The following is a 21,196-nucleotide window of genomic DNA, read 5'->3' on the forward strand; positions in this document are numbered from 1 at the left end:
CAGTCCAACAGGTTTATTTGGAAGCACTAGCTTTCGGAGCACTGCTCCTTCATCAGGTGGTTGTGGAGTATAAGATCATAAGACACTGAGTTTACAGCAAAACATTACAGAGTCATGCCACTGAAATGATACATTGAAGAAACCTGGATTGTAAAGTCTTTCATCTTTAGAATGAGTTGCTGGTGTCATTAATATGTAAACCCCAGAACCTCTTATAAGACACCTACTCGAGATAACTTAAGGTTTTATAAGAAAAGATGACAACTCAGCTTAGACAATGCATTAAAGGTGTGAGGCCAGAGTCTGTCTGTATCCCACTTTTTGAGTCATACTGGTTCTATTTCTAAAGTGGAATTTATAAAATATTCCATGTATTATCTGCCTGCAGATTGTGCTTTTTTTGAGCAAAATAGATGGTATCTGCAAATACAAATTCACCCCATAGACCTCGGTGTGTGTGTGCACGCGCGCACACACACGAGAGAGAGTAAAAGTCTAGTTCCATACTGTATATCTCGATGTCTATTGCATAACAGATGCTTTATTTCTGTTGATGTAAATATTGTTATAAATCGTAGCTGGGTACTAATACTTAGATGTAAGGGAGAGACAATTCTTCAATTAGGACACTATAAGAATCCTGGTAGACCCCTATTTCTAGGTTACTTGCCAATGAACAGACACAAGCACCTATTTATTTCTAACTTTTCGCCTTTTTTGTTATATTTTCTGGTACGATACTCTGTGTCTGGATGGTTGACAGGCTGGGAGATTGTGGGTTGGACTTTGATTGACTTTTATTGTTCCGGAAGGTGTCAAAGGAGGTTAAAGCTTCAGCAGAAATGAAGCAGAGCTGAGAACGGACAACAACTGTGTGGGAACAGGGAGATCAATAGAGGACAAAGAAACCAGGACCTGAAATCCGAGCTGACACCAGACTACCCTGTGATCAGTGCTTTGATTAGCAGCGTCAACCCGCTACCTTTACCTAGCTTCCCATTCGACTTGAATGCCACATCTCCCCTCAATATTTAGGATCCAATCCTTGTCATCCTGAAGCTATGTCTCTGTAAGGAGTCCCAGATCATAATTATTCTCTTCAATGTGTGCAGTCAATTCATTCACTTTTGTTACGTTGCAGCGCTATTACGACACAGAGTAACCCACTCTGCTAAATTAAACCAGAAACACAGAAATGATTCACTCCACGCAGTAATATGTAAAAGTTTGAGAGGCAAAGTACTATCCCAGAGGTAAATATTTAAAGTAAGAATTAACAACTTTACTCTTTATGTCCAACACAGAGTATTAAAACTCACAAAAATGCCTGGTTTTATACTCCATAACATCGGATCATTTTATTGGTGTTAATATTATCAAAATACTTAATTCAAACTTGATTGGACTTTGGTATTTTGGGGCAAAATTTAAACTGATTGGCCAAATTTGAATTTGTTTATGCCTCATGGCAACCCAGTTGCTCTATTTGTGTTGACCAAATATTACATTCTCATCTTGTTTAGAACACTTTGTTCTGCTCAGCTTTTTAACTCCCTTCAAGGTACAGTACCTCTACACCTTCAAGGTACAGTACCTCTACCCCTTCATAACAAGCACACATTCAGATACTGAGCTTTTAGTTTTATTGGTTGTAATCTTTTGAATCCAGTATTAATTGCTGGTACGTTTATTCTCCTTGTTCCTTTCTATTTTTCTCTGACGTCCATTTTCCACATCACTAAATTGCTTACCAACCTTGATTTGGATTGGCCATGTTAAATTGCCCATAGTGCCCAGGGATGTACAGGTTAGGTGGGTTAGCCAATGGGAAATGCAGGGTTATTGTTTCATAGTAATAGAAGTAGGAGTAGGCCGTTTGGCCTGTTGAGCCTGCTTCACCATTTATTAAGATCGTGGCTGATCTATCCATCATCTCAGCTCTTCTTACTTGTGTTATCTCAAACTCTTGATTCCCTAAGGGGTGGGGGCGCGAGGGGTGTATGAGCAGGATGCTCTTCGGAGGGGTCAGAATGGACTTGATGGGCTGAATAGCCAGCTTCCACACTCTAGGGCTTCTATGATTTACCGAAGTTGTGTTTGCCTCAAATCACAGCTCCCAGAATCTCCCACCTTCTGCAAATCAAAAGACAAATCCCACCCTGCCCTCTCATATGTACGTTATCTAAATGCTTAATTGTTTCTAGTAAATACAGCCCACACCTCCCGCTGCTGTCAGTAACCTTTACAAAGCTGATGAAACAATGCCATTCCTGCAGTACTGAAAATCGTAAGGCTTCTAACAATACCAGTTACTGATTCATCTCTCCTTCTGATGGACAGCATTGGAAATACAATGTTGGAGGCTGGCAGAAATGAGCAGTTTAAAACAAAATCCCACCTAACCCTTCACTGGGCACGCCAATCAGCACACCGTCCTTACTGCTGGTAAGCCTTAAAGCACTTCACCCCCACAGTGCAATGATTCCCAATTTCCACCAAAATCCTAGACGTACTCACGTACTCAGTTGCTGTCTCACCAATGAAATATTTCATTGTCACTTCTTCTGCTTCCAGTAAAGGCAAAACATCTTTGAAAGCTGCTCTGAAAGTCCAATCTTCACAACAACACTTCTGCTTTCACACAAGATGATTAAAGTCATACAGCACAGAAACACAGCCTTCTGTCCAACTCATCCATGCCGACCAGATATCCTAAACTCATCTAATCCCATTTGTCAGCATTTGGCCTGGATCCCTCTAAATCCTTCTTATTTACATACCCATCCAGATGCCTTTTAAATGTTGTAATTGTAGCAACCTCCACCATTTCCTCTGGCAGCTCATTCCAAACATGCCCATCAGCGCATTCGATCAATTCTGTGAAAAAGTTGCCCCTCAGGTCCGTTTTAAATCTTTCCCTTTTCACGCGAATCCTATGCCCTCTAGGTTTGAAGTTGCCTACCATGGGGAAAGGATTTTGTCTGTCCAACCTATCCATACCCCTTATAAACTTCTGTAAGGTCACCCATCAGCCTCTAATGCTACAGGGAAATTATCCCTGGCGTATTCAGCATCTTCCTATCGCTCAAACCCTCCAACTCTGCCGACATCTTTGTAAATCTTTTCTGAACCATTTTAAGTTTCACAACGTTCTTCTAGAGGAGGGCAACTGGAATTGCACACAGTTTTCCAAAAGAGGCCTAACATGACCTCCCAACCCCTGTACTCAATGCTCTGACCAATAAAGGAAAGCGTACCAAATGCCTTCTTCACAATCCTGTCTCCCTGCAATTCCACTTTCAAGGAATTATGAACCTGCAAGGACACTGTTTAGCAACACTCCCCATTAACTATGTAAGTCGTGCCCTGATTTGACTTTCAAAATGTAACACCTCACATTTATCTAAATTAAATTCATGTTGCCATTCCTCGGCCCATCAGCCCATCCGATCAATTCTAATTTATATTGAACTTTATTTCCTCTCTCATCCCCTAAAAGCTGAAAATCTCCATCCCACACACACTCCCCCCGTTCTGACTTTGCTGAATCTAATTCCTGCTGTAACTCATCCTGAAGGGTGTGGTTCATGCTGATTAACAGACCCACACTCGGGGGAGGTGGAGATCTAATTGAAACAGACAGAATTCTGAATGGCCTTGACAAAGTGCACATGGGGAAGATGTTCCTATTGGTAGGAGAGTCTAGGACCCGACGGCACAGCATCAGAGTAAAAGGAATATCTTTTAGAACAAAGATAAGGCGAAACATTTTCAGCCGGTGAGTGGTGAATATGTGGAATTCATTGCTACAGAAGGCTGTGGAGGCCAGGTCACTGAGTAGATTTAAGATGGAGATAGATAGGTTCTTGAGTATCAAGGGGATCGAGGGTTACAGGGAGAAAGTGGGAGAATGGGATTGAGAAACTTATCAGCCAGAACTTAATAGTGCAGCACCCCTGATGGGCTCAGAAGCCGAATGTCTGCTCCTGTGTTTTATGGTCTCTTGCTGTTCTGGACTAGGAGTGTGCAAATTGGGAGCAGGAATAGGGCATTTAGCCTGTCGAGCTTGCACCAACATTGAACAGATCATAAGTAGATCTGAGTATACCGACGTAAAAGGCTAAAACAAGGACTGCAGATGCTGGAAACCAGAGTCTAGATTAGAGTGGTGCTGGAAAAGCACAGCAGACCAGGTAGCTCCTCGGATGCTGCCTGACCGGCCATGAATATACCTACATTCAGGTTAATAAGCTGGAAATTTTTCCACTGGAGCAGAGGAGGATTATAACATCGTGAGGGGTATAGATGAGGTGAACGGCCAAAATCCTCTCTCTAGGCTGGGGGTCAAGATTACGGAGCAAATTTTGAAAGAGAGAGAGGAGAAAGATTTTAAAAGGACATGAGGGTCGCCATTTTCTTCCCCCCAGAGAGTGGTTTGTGTGTGGAATGAATTTCCAGACAAAGGGATGGATGCAGATACAGTTAGAACATTTAAAATACATTTGGATTAGTATATGAATGATGAAGTTTAATTTAAATAAATGTGAAGTGCTGGATTTTGGAAAAGCAAATCAAAGTAGGACTTAGCATAAAGTGTATAAGGTCCTGGGGAGTGTTGCTGAATAAAGAGACCTTGGAGTGCAGGTTCATAGTTCCTTGAAGGTCGAGTCCCAGGTAGAGAGGATAGTGAAGGCAGCATTTGGCATGCTTTCCTTTATCGGGTACAGCACTGAGTAAAGGAGTTGGGAGGTAGGTGATGTTGCAGCTCAAAAGGACATTGGTGAGACCACATTTGGAATATTGCGTGCTTGGAATATTGCATGCAACTCTGGTCTCCTGCCCATCAGAAGGACGATGTGAAACTTGAAAGGGTTCAGAAAAGATTTACCAGCATGTTGCCAGATTTGAAAAAATTAGCTCTCGGGAGAGGCTGAATAGGCTGCGGCTGTTTCCCTGGAGCGTCGGAGGCTGAGGGATGACCTTAGAGGTTTATAAAGTCATGAGAGGCATGGATAGGGTAAATAGACAAAGTCTTCTCCCTGGGGTGGGGTAGTGCAGAACTAAAGGTTTTGGGCGAACGGGGAAAGACATAAAAGAGCTCAAAGGGGAGCCTTTTCACACAGAGTAGTGCATATATGAAATGACCAGCCAGAGGAAGTGGTGGAGACTGGTATAATTACAGAATTTAAGAGGCATTTGGATTGGTCTATAATAGAAGGGGTTCGAGGGATATGGCCCAAGGCTGGCAAATAGACTAGATTAGGAATACTGATAGGCATGGACAAATTGGACCGAAGGGTCTGTTTCTGTGCTGTACATCTCTATGACTCCAATATAAAAGGTTCAGAGGGATATAGATTAAACACAGGCAGGTGAGTCCAGTTTAGTTTGAGAACATAGTCAGCATAGTAAGTGATCTGTACTGGTCTTGCCTCCCCCATAATCATCACTTCTTTGTTGTTCAAAAATCAGATGAACTCAGCCTTGGATATATTCAATTACGCCCAAACTGCAGGACGGCGTCCCCACTTCTGAACTCAATTCCTCTTGCTAATATACCACTTGCCTTGCTCACTACTTGCTGCACCTGTCTGACAACTTGCATTGACTGGATTAGAAGGACGCAGAGGCCCCTTTGTTCATCCACACATCATTGCTGATGAAAGGTTCGAGCCTGAACTGTCAATTCTCCTGTATTTGCCATTGAAAAAAAGACCTGGACTAACTTTCCCAGAGTCTGTCCCCTCCGTGGATTCACTTCGTTTCCCTTCAGTTACTGCAAGTCAACAGCTCAACCCCGGAATGGAAAAGGGGGTGAGAAAAGAGTGTGTTGAACTCACAGATGTTGGAGAGAGGAAGGAACTTGCAGTTGGGGTGAAGCTCAATCTTCATTCAGAGAGAGAGAGGAGCAGCAACCACCTCAGAAACACATGGTCCTACTTCCGCATCCAGACGATGGGTTTGCTGTGATTGGCAGGAGGACCAGTCTACATCCGGTCCTCCAGAGCTTCTCATTGGTCCATCAAAACAAGGTCATGGAGTGTTTCCGCTTGTTGCGTGAGCATGCGTAATACTTTGCTGACACCGTGGAACATGCGCACTGCGTTGCTGACACCGAGTAGCATGCGCAATATGGAGATGCTGGTATTACTGCAGATTTTCAAAGTTAAAAATCACACAATGCTAGGTTATAGCCCGACAGGTTTATTTGGAATCACTAGTTTTCGAAGCGCTGCTCCTTCATCGTTGGTTGTGGAGCAGAATCATAACACACAGACTTTATAGCAACAGGATTGCAGTGTCATAGGATGGAATATTAAACAACTTTAGCTTACCTCTACCATTTTTTAGAATGACCATGTTAGTTTCGATTCCTTCACATTTAAATCCTAAAACTTTTCAAAAGTTACGTTGTCAAGCTAGCTTTTAACAATAGGTGTCATCTCAATCAGATAATGCATTGAAGGTGTTAATTTAAAGTCTGTCTGTGTCCCAATGTTAGGTCAGACGGATTCTATTTCTATCGTTGTATTACAGAATCTTACCGTGTATGAGTTTTTGAGCAAAATAAAATGCGATTCTGCAAGTACAAATTCAACCCACAAACATTTATGTGTGTGTTTGTGTGCAGGAGAAACCAAGTGATCATGTGTGTGTGAGAGAGTGTAATGGGGTATAAGTCTGAGAGGGTGTGGGTGTGTGAGTGTGTGTGTGAGAGAGAGTGTATAATGGAGTATAAGTCTGTGAGAGGGTGTGTGTGAATGCATGCGCGCGCGCGCGTGTGTGTGTATGAGAGAGCGAGAGAATGTATAGTGTAGTGTGACATGAACCCAAGGTTCCGGTTGAGGCCGTCTCAATGGGTACCGAACTTGGCTATCAGCCTCTGCCCAGCCACTTTCCCTTGTTGCCTATCCTGAAGTCTACCTTGAAGGATAGTCACCCGAAGGTCCAAGGCTGAATGCCCCGGACCGCTGTAGTGTTCCCCGACTGGGAGGGAACACTCCTGGCTGGTGATTGTTGTGCAGTGTCTATTCATCTGTTGCTGTAGCCTCTGCTCGGTCTCACCAATATACCAAGACTCAGGGCATCATTGCCTGCAGCTTATGAGATAAACAATGTTGGCTGAGTCACATGAGTACTTGCTGCACTCATGGCGGGTGGTGTCCCCACGTGTAATGGTGGTAATCGTGTCAACATTCTGATACGTCTTTCATTATCTGCCATGACAGAGTTGTATCGTGTTGTGCTGAAGGCCAGGCAGTTTGCTGCGAACAATTATCTGTTTAAAGTTTGGCAGTTGTTTGAAGGCGGGAAGTGGAGGCGTGGGGAAGGTCTTGGCGAAGTGCTCATCCTCATCAATAATGTGTTGCAGGCTGTGAAGAACATTGCATAGTGTTTCGGCTCCTGAGAAGTATTGGACAACAAAGGATACAGTTTTGGTTGCAGCTCATGTCTGTCTCCCAAAGGAAGTCATTACAGTTTCTTGCTGTGACACATTCGAACTGGCAGTTGATGAGTTGAACATTGTACCCCGTTCTTATGAGAGCATGCTTGTATACTTCCATGTGTCTGTCATGTTCCTCCTCACCTGAACAGATCCGATGTATGCGAAAGGCTTATCCAGAGGGGGTGGCTGTTTTAATATGTTTCACTAGAGAAGTATAGCACTGTCAGGTTATCCATGGGTTTGCGGTACAGAGAAGTGCTGAGATATCCATCCTTGATAGAGCTGCATGTGTTCAAAAATGAGACAGATACTAAAGAGTGTGGTGAATGTGATAGTGGGATGAAACTTGTTAATGTCACAGTATCGTTGTTTCAGTGACTCCTCACCATGGGTCCACAGGAAGAAATGTCATCAATATATCTGATGTATAGTGTTGGTTGGAGGTCCTGTGCAGAAAAGAAGCCTTGTTCGAACCTCTGCGTGAAAATGTTGGCATACTGGGGTGCATATTTGGTCCCCATGGCTGTTCCATGTGTCTGGATGAAGAACTGGTTGACAAAGGTGAAAATGTTGTGGTCAAGGTTGAAGTGGATGAGTTGTAGGACAGTGCTCAGAGATTGGCAGTTGTTGGCATTGAGTACTGAGGCTCTTACCGTGATGCCATCATCGTGAGGAATGCTGGTGTAGAGTACTGACACATCCACGGATTCAACTCGTCCGTGGGTGCTGAGCTTCTGGAAGGATTGGATCAGAAGTCTTGATGAATGCTGTCAGTTCACGGTTGTGTTCTTTGGTCAGATCAGCTGGTAGTTGCCTGTCGTGTTCCTGGTCAGTTGTTTGTACACTTCCTTGCAGAAGTCCATTCTATTCCGAATTACTCAAAAATTGCATAAATCCATGTAAGATTCTGTAGCTCCCACTTTAGAAATAGAATCAGTCTGACCTAACATTGGGACACAGGCTTTAATGTCTCACCTTCAATGCATTATCTGAGCTGAGATGACACCTATTGTTAAAAGCTATCTTGAGAATGTAAATTTAAAAGAGTTCTGGGATTTACAAATGAAGGAACCGAAACTAACATGGTCATCCTAAAAGATGCAAGCTCACCTGCACACTTTAGCACAGCTGATCCACCCTAAAGTGCAGATCTTTGGACTGTGGGAGGAAGCCAGAACACCCAGAGGTAACCAACACAGACACAAGGGGGAGAACATGCCAAACTTCACACAGACAGTCACCCGAGGATGGAATCAAACCCAGGCTCCTGGCGTTATTAAGCAACATTGTTAACCACTGAGCCACCATCCCACCCAGTGCTTTGAGGTTCTGCTTTGTCTTTGCAGCTTTTAACTTCTCATGCGCCCTCAGCAGAGGCTGTGTCCTGCTGACATCGTTGGACCACACCCATTGCACCTCCCTTTCCCACTTCTCCAGCCCAGAGCACAGCGGTTCCTGAATCCTGGCACCAGATTCCGATACCATCTGTGCTCCTGCTGCCAACTGCAGAGAACAGAGGCAAGCCCCGTCACTATTCTGTCCCATACCTCCCCCTCCCTAACGTTGTTCTTACTCCCACCACCCCACAGTTAGTTCCCCTCCCCCCCAGCCCTCTCTCAGATCCCCTTTACCTGCCTGACCCGGGCTCACACCCCACTGACCCCATCGGAAGGCTCTGTACGGAGGGAAAGACCATCTCCCGGAATAAAAAACATCTGATTCACTTTCCGGCTTGCCCTCCCAGCGTGTCAGCAACCTGGCTTCCAACTCCACCTCTCTGAGTCGAAGGTCCTCCAAGTTGTGGTTGCCCTTGATCACATCATCCAGAGCCTTCCACCTTTTGCAAATTGAAAGACAAGTCTCACCCTGCCCTCTCCAGTGTCTATTGTGGAACTGCTTAATCATTTCTCGTGGCCGGGCAGAGACTGATAGCCAAGTTTGGAACCCATGAGGATGGCCTCCACCAGGATCTTGGGTTCATGTTACATTACAGGTGACCCCATTACACTGTACACATTCTGTCTCTCTGTCTCTCACACACAGCCATACATTCTCACATACTCACACAGGCACTCTCTCAGATATTCGCGCTCTCTCAGATGCACACCCACACACACATCCTCTCAAAGACTTATACTCCTGCACACTCTCACTTTACCAAGCATGCACACACGCAAACACACACTCTCTCACCAGACTCACGGGGCAGCACACACTCACTCACTCTCATGCATGCACACATAGATGAGACTATGGGGTGAATTTGCATTTGCAGAATTATGTTTGTAGATACATTCTATTTTGCTCAAAAAGTGCACAATCTGCAGACAGTCAATCCATGTAATATTTTATAAATTCCTACTTTGACGCAAGACAGACTCGAATCTCACATCTTTCATGCATTGTCTGAGCTGAGATGACACCTCTTTGTAAAACCTGAAGTTATCTCGAGACTGTGACTTAAAAGAAGTTTTGGGATTTACATACTAATGAACTGAAACCTGCAACCCATTCTAAAGATGAAACACTTAAAAGCAGTCGAGATTTGTTCAATATATCATTTTGCTACAAATTCTGTGTCTTATGATCCTGCTGTACAGCTACCTGACGAAGGAGCAACACTCCGAAAGCTAGTACTTCCAAATAAACCTGTTGGACTATAACTGGATTTTTAACTATGTTTCCAGTGAAAACAGCCCACCCCTCCCACTGCTGCCAGTAAACTTTACAATGCTGAGGAAACAATGAACCATCAGTCCTGAAAAATGTACAATTCTAATAATACGAGCTACACATTGACTGCTCCTTCTGATATAAGACATTGGAAACCTCGCGCCGGAGATTGAAAGAAATTAGCAGCTTTAAAAGAAAAACCAGTTGGATCTCATAGCCTTCAATGTCTGAGTCCGACGGTAAGTTCAGGTAACTTTTGTTGGGACCCATCTTTGTTGCAGCTTCAGATCGTCCCAGCAAAAAGGTGCACAAAACGTAGCGTTTTTTTATACACACACATACACACACTCCCCTGCATCCCACTTTCTTCACTATTGGTCAGCTGAGTTGTCCCTTTGTAATTCGATCCTTGGTGCAGCCTTAGCCTGGAAGAAGTATTGCTTCACTCAGCAATTGCAACCCATAGCCTGCATGCAAGTAAGATTCCCCCCGCGCATTTGCAGATGGTCTGTCAAGAGTCAACCACACTGTTGTGGTCTAGAGTCACATATAGGCCAGACCAGGGAAAGGATGCAGCTGGGACGACTGAGTGAATCCTTTCCCACATCGGCAGGTTCCTCTCCGAAAGCATGAGTGAATCAGATTGGGGTGTTTGTTTCCCGAAAATGGTTTCATAATGAGATTCTGAACTCCAGATTTCTGACTGAACTCCAAATCCGCCATCTGCTATGGTGAGATTCAAACCCGGGAGTCCCCAGAACTGGGTTATTAATGCAGTCGATAATGGCACTCGGCCGAAGCTCCTTCAATCCCCCTGCGATGGGAGGTGAACTCACTGATGTCTCTGCAGGTGGGAGGAGCAGGTGAAGCCCTTCCCGCACAGAGATCAAGTGAACGCTCTCTTTGATCCTCCAAGCTGAGTAAATGGTGTGAAGTCCTGTACTTTTCACGGTCACCACACTGAATCTCTCTCATTCGGGCGTATCAGTATTCTTCCTGCCACACCAGTGCCCAAGCAGACAAAAGCAAACATTTCTTCTCGACTGGAATGGCTGCTGATATTCAAGTCCCAATGAATCAAGTGACTCTGTCGGAAGCTGATGTATCTTTTGGTTTCAGATTTCTTTCCCCATGTCTTCCTGCAAATAAAACCATGAAATAAGTCACGTTCAGTACAGTCAAATGAACATAACATCGGTGACAATTCCTTAGATTGCCAGATACCTGCTGATCATATATTATCCATGACACAGAAACCTGAAAACCCTCATTCAGCCAGATAGCATTAAATATATAAAGAGGAAAACTTCATTTAGGTGACAATGACCTGGAACAGCCTTCCTACAAAGGTGCTGGAAATGGAGCTGAATGAAGGATATGAAAATGAAATGTCAAGGCTGCTTCAGGAAAGAAAGCCAGTAAAGTTGCTGAAAGACTTCCTGCTGACCTGTTAAAATACAAATGAATACAAGAAATACAGGATGTAATTCCATTACTATATTAGAAGGTGAAAAATCATAGCCATGCAGCTTGTACAACAGCGAATATCAGATATACACCATATGAAGCAATCATAAAATCCCTGCAGTGCAGAAAGAGGCCATTTGGCCCATCGAGTCTACTCCACCATTCTTTAAGATCATGGCTGATCTATCCATCATCTCAGCTCCACTTACCAACATTATCCTGACTACCTTAAATTCACCTACCATCCAAAATCCCATCGAACTGTGTCTTGAATATGCCTGCTTCTATTGCTTCCTTGGGCAAAGAATTCCATAGATTCACCACTCTCCAGGAAATGTAGTCCCTCCTCCTCTGCCTTAAACTACCCCTAATCTTGTTACCTAGTCTAACCCACCAGCAGAAACGACGAGATAGGGTGAGTCTGGGTGGCAAGCTGTTCGATGGGTCAGTGTGTACTTGATGGATTGAATGGCCTCCTTCCACACTGTAGGGCTTCTATGATTTACTGCAGTTGTGTTTGCCCAGAACCACAACTCCCAGAACCTCCCAACTTCTGCAAATTGAAAGACAAGTCCCACCCTGCCCTCTCATATGTGTGTTATCTAACTGCTTCATCGCTTCCAGTGAATACAGCCCACACCTCCCACTGCTGCCGATAACCTTTACAATGCTGATGCAACAATGCAATACCTGCAGTCCTGAAAACCGTAAGGCTTCTGATGATACCAGTTACTGATTCACCGCTCCTTCTGATGCACAGCATTGGAAGTACATTGTTGGGGGCTGAAAGAAATGAGCAGTTTAAAACAAAAACCCACCGAAACCCTTCACTAGGCTTCCCACTCAGGACACTTTACTTAAAACACTTCAACCCCACATTGCAACAAATTCCCACATTCCATCAAAATCCTGGATATCCTCACTTACTCAGTTGCCATCTCGCAAATGAAAGATTTCATTGTAGCTCTACTCCCAGCATAAGGATAAAATATCTTTGGAAGCTGCTCTAAAAGTCCAGTATTCACAACAATACTTCTGCTTTCCTTCAGTCCAAATTGTCTGTGCTGACCAGATATCCCAAATTAACATTGTCACATTTGTCAGCACTTAGCCTATATCCGTCTCAATTCACCCTGTTACCAGATGCCATTTAAAATGCTGTAATTATACCAGCCTCCACCACGTCCTCTGGCAGCTCATTCCATGCTTGCATCACTCTCTGTGTGAGAATGTTGTCCATATGGTTCCATTTAAATCTTTCCCCTCTCACCTCAAATCTATGCCCTCTAGATTTGGACTTCCCTACTATGTGGAAATGTTTTTGGCTATTCACCCTATCCATGTTCCATATGAACCTCTATAAAGTCACCCCTCAGCCTTCAATGCTCCAGGGAAAACAGCCCCGGCCTATTCAGCCTCTCCCTATAGCTCAAACCTCCAACCTTGTAAATCTTTGCCAAACCCTGTCAAAGGTTCACAACACTTTTCCTGTAGCAGGGTAACCAGAACTGAACGCAGTATTCCAAAAGTGGCGGAATCAATGTCCAGTACAGGGGCAACATGACCTCCCAAAATCTGTATTGAAAGACACTGACCTATAAAGGCAAGCATACCAAACACCCCCTTCGCTATCCTGTCTACCTGTGACTCCACTTTCAAGAAACTATGAACCGGCACTCCAAGGTATCTTTGGTCAACAACACTCCCCATTAACTTTGCAGATCCTTCCCTGATCTGCCTTTCCAAAATCAAAATTTCAAAATGGGATTGAGAAACGTATCAGTTGTGATTGAATGGTGGAGTAGATCTGATGGGCTGAATGGCCTAATTTCTGCACCTTTGTCATATGGTCTCTTGCTGTCCTGGACACAGGGTGAGAGAATTTGGAGCAGGAATAGGTCATTTGATCTTTCAGTCGGCACCAGCATTGAACAGTTCATAACTGGATATAAATATACCGGCATCTAGGTGGACTGGGTGGGATTTTTTTCACTGCAGCATCGGAGGTTGAGTGATGACCTTAGAGAGGATTATAAAATCTTCAGGGGTATCGATGAGGTGAACAGCAGGTATTCTTTCCCTGGGATGGGTGTTTCAAGGTGAGGGAGCAAACTTTGAAGATGAGAGGAGAAATATTTAAAAAGACATGAGGGGCACCTTTTTATTTTAAGACAGAGAATAGTTCTCATGTGGTATTAATGTCCAGAGGAGGTGATGGATGCAGGTACAGTTACAGTGTTTAAAAGATATTTGGATAAGTACATAGAGATGTACAGCATGGAAACAGACCCTTCGGTCCAACCCGTCCATGCTGACCAGATATCCCAAACCAATCTCGTCCCACCTGCCAGCATATCCCTCCAAAACCTTCCTATTCATATTTCCATCCAAATGCCTCTTAAATGTTGCAATTGTAATAGGAAAGGTTCAGAGAGTCTGGGCCAAACACTGGCAGGTGGGACTAGTTTAGTTTCAGAACACAGTCAGCATGGACTAGTTGGACTTAACGATCTGTTTCTGTGCTGTATGACTGTAACTGTTCTATACTGGTCTTAAAACCATTTTCTTACCTTCCCCCACTTCTTTGTTCTTCAAAGTCAAATGAACTCAGCCTTGAATACATTCAGTGATTGACCTAACTGCAGGAAGACATCCCCACTTCTGAACTCAACTTCTCTTGCTAATAAGGTAAAAACAATGACTGCAGATGCTGGAAACCAGATTCTGGATCAGTGGTGCTGGAAGAGCACAGCAATTCAGGCAGCATCCGAGGAGCTTCGAAATCGACATTTCGGGCAAAAGCCCTTCATCAGGAATAAAGGCAGAGAGCCTGAAGCGTGGAGAGATAAGCTAGAGGAGGGTGGGGGTGGGGATAGAGTAGCATAGAGTACAATAGGTCAGTGGGGGAGGAGATGAAGGTGATAGGTCAGGGAGGAGAGGGTGGAGTGGATAGGTGGAAAAGGAGCTAGGCAGGTCGGACAAGTCCGGACAAGTCAAGGGGACAGTGTTGCTGGAGGTGAGAAACTAGGATGAGGTGGGGGAAGGGGAAATGAGGATTTCGAAGCTTCTCTTGCTAATATACCACTTGCCTTGCTGATTGCTTGCTGCTCCTCTCTGACAACTGGCAGTGACTGGTGTAGAAGGACGCTGAGGCCCCTTTGTCCATCCACACATCACTCCTGATGAAGGGCTCGTGCCCAAAACATTGACTCTCCTCCTCCTCAGTTGCTGCCTAACCTGCTGTGCTTTTTCAGCGCCACAATATTCAACTCTGATCTCCATCATCTCACTTTCATCACATCTCAACATATCACCATTTAAACAATGCGCCTCCTCTCTGCGTTTTTTAAAAACATCAAAGGCTATAAATTGTGTCACTGCATTTGCCATGTGTTTGCAAACTGAGACACAGACCTGGATCAACTTTTCCAGAATTTATTCCCCCGCCGCCCCCCGATTCACTCTTTCCTTTCAGTTGCTGCAAGTTAACAATTGAACCCCAGTTTGAAACAAAAAATGGAAAAAGTGGTGAGAAACAGACTGTTGTACTCACAAAAGTTAGACAGAGGAAGGAAGTTAAAGTCTGGGGTGAAGTTTTCACAGAAAGGAGCAGCAGCAGCTTCAGAGCTCACGGTCCAACCTCCACATTTCGACAATGGCCGGCTCTGATTGGCAGGAGGACCAGTCTCCTTCCGGTCCTCCAAGGTTCTCCATTGGTCCATGGAAAGGAGCTGACGCGCAGTTTCTGCGGGCACCAAGGAATATGCACAGTGCTTTGCTGATACTGGCGGTCGTGCGCAGTGCTTGCTGACACCGCGGAGCATGCTCAGTGTGCAGGAATTTGTTACAAATTTTAAAGTTAAAAATCACAAAACACCTGGTTATAGTCCAACAGACTTATTTGGAAGCACTAGCTTTCAGAGCGCTGCTCCTCCATCAGGTGGTTGTGGAGTATAAGATCGTAAGACACAGAATTTATGATCGTATACTCCACAACCGCCTGATGGAGGAGCCACGCTCCTAAAGCTAGTGCTTCCAAACAAGCCGATTGGACTGTAACCTGGTATTGTGTGATTTTTAACTTCGTACACCCCAGTCCAACACGGGCACCTCCACATCATGACAAATTTTAAGTGTCCAAATGCGAATACGAGAGAAAAATACCAAAGCAAATTTTGTCGAAATCTTTTTCCCCTGTGCCTCGACATGTTATTCCTTTTGCATTTTGACTGTCTGCTCAACGTTTCTGTCGTTTCCCCAGGGTAGAGGTATTGCAAAACCACAGGGTATAGGTTTAGGGTGAGGGGAAAAGATTTTAAAAGATTTAAAAGACTCGGAATATAACATTCACCCCTTACAGGGCGAAAGTGAGGACTGCAGATGCTGGAAATTAGGGTCGAGAGTGTGTGCTGGAAAAGCACAGCAGGTCAGGCAGCATCTGAGGAGCAGGAGAATCGACGTTTTGGGCAAAACCCTTCATCAGAAAATAGCCATGGGGATCTGCAGGGCTGTAGCGTAATCGAGTGGGTCTGGGTGGGATGCTGTTGGGAAGGTTGGTGTGAATGACCTGCAGGGATGATATGCCTCAGCCATGCGTATATTGAGAAATGGTTGCCCCAAATCTGCTGTGGGACGAGTGGGTTCCAGTTCGTGGGACACTGACACCAGTCCTGGGGAAGGTGGGATTTGTGCTGTCTTTCGCTTCCCATTCTGCCCCTTGTCCATTTTCTCCCCACCCACTGCCCCGCCCTTTCTCCCTTCTTCACACTGCACCCCGATTCTCTCCCCAACCCTCTGAACCCCAGTCATTCTCTACTCCACAACCTCTGTCCCCTCTCCATTTCTCTCCCTTCTTCACCACCACCAGTGCCCCCGCCCGTCCTTTCTCGTGCCTCAGCCCTCTTTGATCTAGTGGCCGAGCAGAGGCTGATAGCCAAGTTTAGAACACATGATAATGGCCTCAGCCGAGACCCTGGGTTCACATCACACTACAGGAGACCCAGCTACACAATACACTCTCACACACACAAGCACACTCTCTTACATACTCACACGCTCGTGCAGACCCTCTCTGATGGACATGCTCTCTCTCAGACACACAGTAATACATCCCCACACTCAACCCGACGCATACACCATCTCACATACTAATACTCCATCACACACACACACACACACTGTACCCAGCATGCACACGCACACACACGCTCTCTCTCATGCATGCACTCACATATAGAAGTCTTTGGGGTGAATCTGCGTTTGCAGAATTATATACTTGGAAATAGAACCAGTCTCACTCAAGATTAGGATACAGATAGACCCTACCCTCACAGCTTTCATGCATTGTCTGACCTGAGGTGTCACCTCCTTTTATAGAACCTTAAGTTACCTGGAGAATGTGATTTTTAAAAAGTTCTGGGATTTACAGATTAATGAACCGAAATCTACAACCCGTTTTAAAAGATGAAAGACTCAACAGCAATCTAGGTTTCTTCAATATATCATTTATGTTGCATGACACTATAATCTTTTATTCTATATTCTGTGTCTTATGATCCTCCTCCACAGCAACTACAGGTCCAAGGAGAACTGTCCCAACTTTCCAATCTACCTTCAGAACTGACACTCCTCAGGCACGGCACCATCCACGTCAACCTGTTCCTACCCTGAGACCAACGAGCCACATTCCGTGGGCGCAGCCAGCTCCAGAAGCAGCTGAGACTTGCTCAGTACGAAATACATTGTACATTGCTCCCAGAATTTCAAGCCGCAACGAGTTTCAAGAACATCTGCTTCTCAGTCTGTCTCCTGCTCCCAGAACACTGCTGTTTGTCCCGTCCCCAGGGACCGGGCTCTCTCCACTAGCGGATAATTGAACCATTTTGTTTCTACTTGCAAGCTGTGCTGGTGGAAGGCAGAGCCCATTCACTCTTCTGCTCTCTCTCACTATCACTTGGGGTCGGAGACGTCATTGACACGAATGCATCAAATGGCAACTTTGAACTTGTTCCAAAGGTCTGTTATCGGAGAAATGGCAAGGTGGTGTGCTATCGGGACAGACAGAAACGGACACCGGAGACTCTTCCCTCAGGTAAATTGATATGAGTGCCTTCTTGTGCAGCCTGTTTGGTGTTCAGAATTTGCCTTGACACAGCAATCCTGCAGAAAGTCTTTTGTTACACGGGCGTCTGATTCTTTACCGCAGGAAATGGACAAAGAAAAGCAAGTCATGTGTTTCAACTTCACCAGTTCATTACCATCTGAGGGAAGAGGTTTCACACTTGAGATCAGAACACACCGACAGAAGAGGACGAGGCAACTCAGAGCTCCACAAGGGTGCCAGCGCAACTGTGTAAATCTGACCCTAACCACTCTCTGCACGAAAACGTTCTTCATAATGTTATTTTTACTTCCTCTCCTCAAGACCCTGCCTAATTGTTCGCGATCCTTTCAGGCGTGGTACCATTTTCACTATATTATTTTCTCTGTCTAAACCCCTCATGTCTTGGAAAATGTCAACTGGGCCAGATTTCAAACTTCTGTCTCCAAGGAGAGCTGTCCCAACTTTCCAATCTGCCTTCATTATTGACATTCCTCATACACGGCACAATTCACGACAACCTGTTCAGCGCTGTCTCCAATCACCTGCTCTTCTGCTGTCTCCCTCTCTCTGAATCATTTCGTTGAGAGGTGTCAGTTTCACTAAAAAGGCCCTGACCTTGCGGTTGCCTGACACTTTAACACATCACCCTGTTCCCTGGCCAACATCTCTGTCTCATGCTTGTCATTCTCGTCTGGACCAGGGTGGCGAATTAGTGCAAGGAATGGACGAAACCGCAAGGCATGTGTTTCAACTTTACCAGCTGATTGGCATCGCAGAGAACTGGGTTTGCGATTCAGTTCAGAGGAAACAGACGAAGGACAGAAAACCATTGAGACCTCTAAAATCATGCCACTTGAATTGAGTGGATTTGGCGAGTGCATCGATATGCTAAATGCCATTAAGTAGATGCAAAGGTGGCTTGTAGAAGAGAGCAGCACGAGGCGACATTGAACAATAGCAGAGGATGGTTTCGATCCATCGACCTCTGGGTTATGAGCCCAGCACGCTCCCGCTGCGCCACTCTGCTGCCGCACGCGGCGCGCCTTCCACAGAACACTTCAGGTTTTCGTCTGGCACACGGCAGGCACCTTCGAGCCTGATGTCAAAGACCTCCACTGCTGTCGTGTAATATGCTGTTTCGCAGACGTATGGAGGCTGTGTAAATATAAACTTATTTCTAAATTCCCACATTCTGTTGGTCGAACTGTGATTTCACACTGAATCACAACATGTGTCACAGCGCAGACGGAGGCCATGCGGCCCACCTTCGCTCTGCTGGTTCTACACTTAAGTAAACGTGTGTCTCTATTCGTTTCATTCTCTCGCCTTCTCAGTGTCAATCTGCACATCTGAATGTGACCACCGAATTCCCTTTTGTGTCCATTGAATCTTCCTCTTTGTCAGTGTCAGACATGTACTTACTGACCCTAACCACTCCCTGTAACGAAAACGTTCTTCCTCATGTCACTTTTCCTTCTTTACCTCGTGACTTTAAAATTCTGCCGAATCGTTGTGGATCCTTTCAGGTGTGGGAGCATTTTCACAACATTATTTCCTGTTTCTAGATCCCTCATGACTTGGAAAAGTTCGCTTCTCCGAGGAGAGCTGTCCCAATTTTCCAATCTACCTTGATTGCTGACATTCCTCAAACACCGCACCACTCACGTCAACCTGTTGAACACTATCTCCAACCATTTCACTTCCCTGTCTTCTGCCTCATTCGTACTCCAGACAGCCCAACCTCGTTTCACGAAGGCGTTTTTTGAGAAAATTAATCAGGCAGTTTTGCACAAGTCAAGTTAAAAAACGCGGGCTCGTCCGGGATTTGAACCCGGGACCTCTCGCAACTCGGCACTAGAAAGGACCCTAAGGGAGAATCATACGCCTAGACCAACGAGCCAGAGGGCCAGAGCGCTACTGACGACCCACGCCGCTTGCGTGACCTGAGACTTGCTCAGTATAAAATACATTTGAGATTGCTCTGAGAATTGCAAGCGGCAAAGAGTTTCCCGAACAGCTGCTTCTCATTCAGTCTCCCTGCTGCTGTTTGCCCCGTCCCCAGGAACCGGGCTCTCTCCACTGGCAGATAATTCAACCATTTTGCTTCGAAACTTTTCTCTGACACCCGAGTGGCCAGTGACAAAGCATTGCCCTCCTCAACATAGGATACAGAGAACAGGAGAAGACCACGCAAACCTCCACGAGTGTATCAACGCGACTGTGCACATTGGGCCAGTATATCACTGGGAAATATTTATGTCCAAGCTGTTTTCGGAAGCAGATGAGAAGGCGAGGTGCAGAACAGAGCGCTGTTATACCGGAAAGCTGCTAAAGACGACATTGAATGAATAGGAGAGAATGCGTTCTCAGCTGGGTTATGGTCCCAACACGCACCCGTTGTGCCAGGGGTTCCACCTCGGTTCCACTCTTCCTTCACTCGCAACACCCCACACCCACCTCCCATAGTGCCAAGGCACTTTCCCCTGCAACCGCCGAATGTGTAACACCTGCCCATTTACCTGCTCCCTCCTGAATATCCAAGGGCTCAAACATACCTGCCAGGTGAAGCAGCACTTTTGCCACAACCTAGTCCGCTGCATTCGCTGCTCACAGTGTCGTTTCCCCAATGTAGCATGAAGCATAAACTGGGTGACTGCTTCGCAGAACATCCCGGTTCTGCCCGCAGGAAAAAGGCCCTGGCCTTGCGGTTGCCTGCCACTTTAACACATCACCCTGTTCCCTGGCCAACATCTCTGTCTCAGGCTTGCAGCAGTGTTCTCGCTCCAGATGAAAGAACAACACCTCATTTTCCACTTGGAGACCTTACAGCCCTCCGGTCTTCAATATCGAGTTCCATAACTTTAGGGCCTGAACTCCCCCATGTCCTTGACCCCTACCACACAAACGACTCCTTGTTATCACCTCGTCTGCTATGACACACTACGTATTGTTAGCCGCTAACAGTCTCCATTAACAGTTATTCGCCCTCTCACGCGGATCGTTATTCACTCCCACGTCCTTCCTATTGTTCTCTCTCTGAGCTGGCGGCAAACACAGCAATGTACATCGGAGACTCTGAGCCAGCTGAAACTTGCTCAGTATGAAGTACATACCACGTTGCTGCAAGAATTGCAAGCAGCAAAGCGTTTCCAGAACATCTGCTTGTCATTCTGTCCCCGGGGCGCTGATATTTGTCTCATCCCCAGGAACTGGACTACCTCCACTGGTGGATAATTACACCATTTTATTTCTACTTGGACGTTGTTCTGGGGGGTGGGACGGGGTGTAGGGTGGGGGCGGGTAGAGTCCATTCGATCTTCTGCTCTCTCTCTCTGTCTCTCTCTGAAACCCTTGGGGTGAGAGGTGTCAGTTACATTAATGCGGGGAACATGAACAACTTTGATTGTGAACTTTGTCCAAGGGTCTGTTATCGGAGAGATAGAAAGATGCTGTGCTGGCAGGACAGAAAGAAATGGACACCGAGAACTCTTCGCCCAGGTAAATTC

At 45.5% G+C, this 21,196-nt stretch overlaps 1 non-coding gene across 1 annotated transcript; it reads right to left on the reverse strand.

Moving 5' to 3' along the window:
* Nucleotides 1–18,645: 18,645 nt before the first annotated feature.
* Nucleotides 18,646–18,717, reverse strand: trnam-cau (transfer RNA methionine (anticodon CAU)). Its single transcript has one exon. It is a non-coding gene; the product is annotated as a tRNA-Met (tRNA).
* Nucleotides 18,718–21,196: the final 2,479 nt, after the last annotated feature.

The sequence above is a fragment of the Chiloscyllium plagiosum genome, unplaced genomic scaffold, assembly GCF_037043375.1.
Source record: "Chiloscyllium plagiosum isolate Xiang-an unplaced genomic scaffold, Cpla_swu_hap1 HiC_scaffold_27, whole genome shotgun sequence".
Classification (NCBI taxonomy): domain Eukaryota; kingdom Metazoa; phylum Chordata; class Chondrichthyes; order Orectolobiformes; family Hemiscylliidae; genus Chiloscyllium; species Chiloscyllium plagiosum.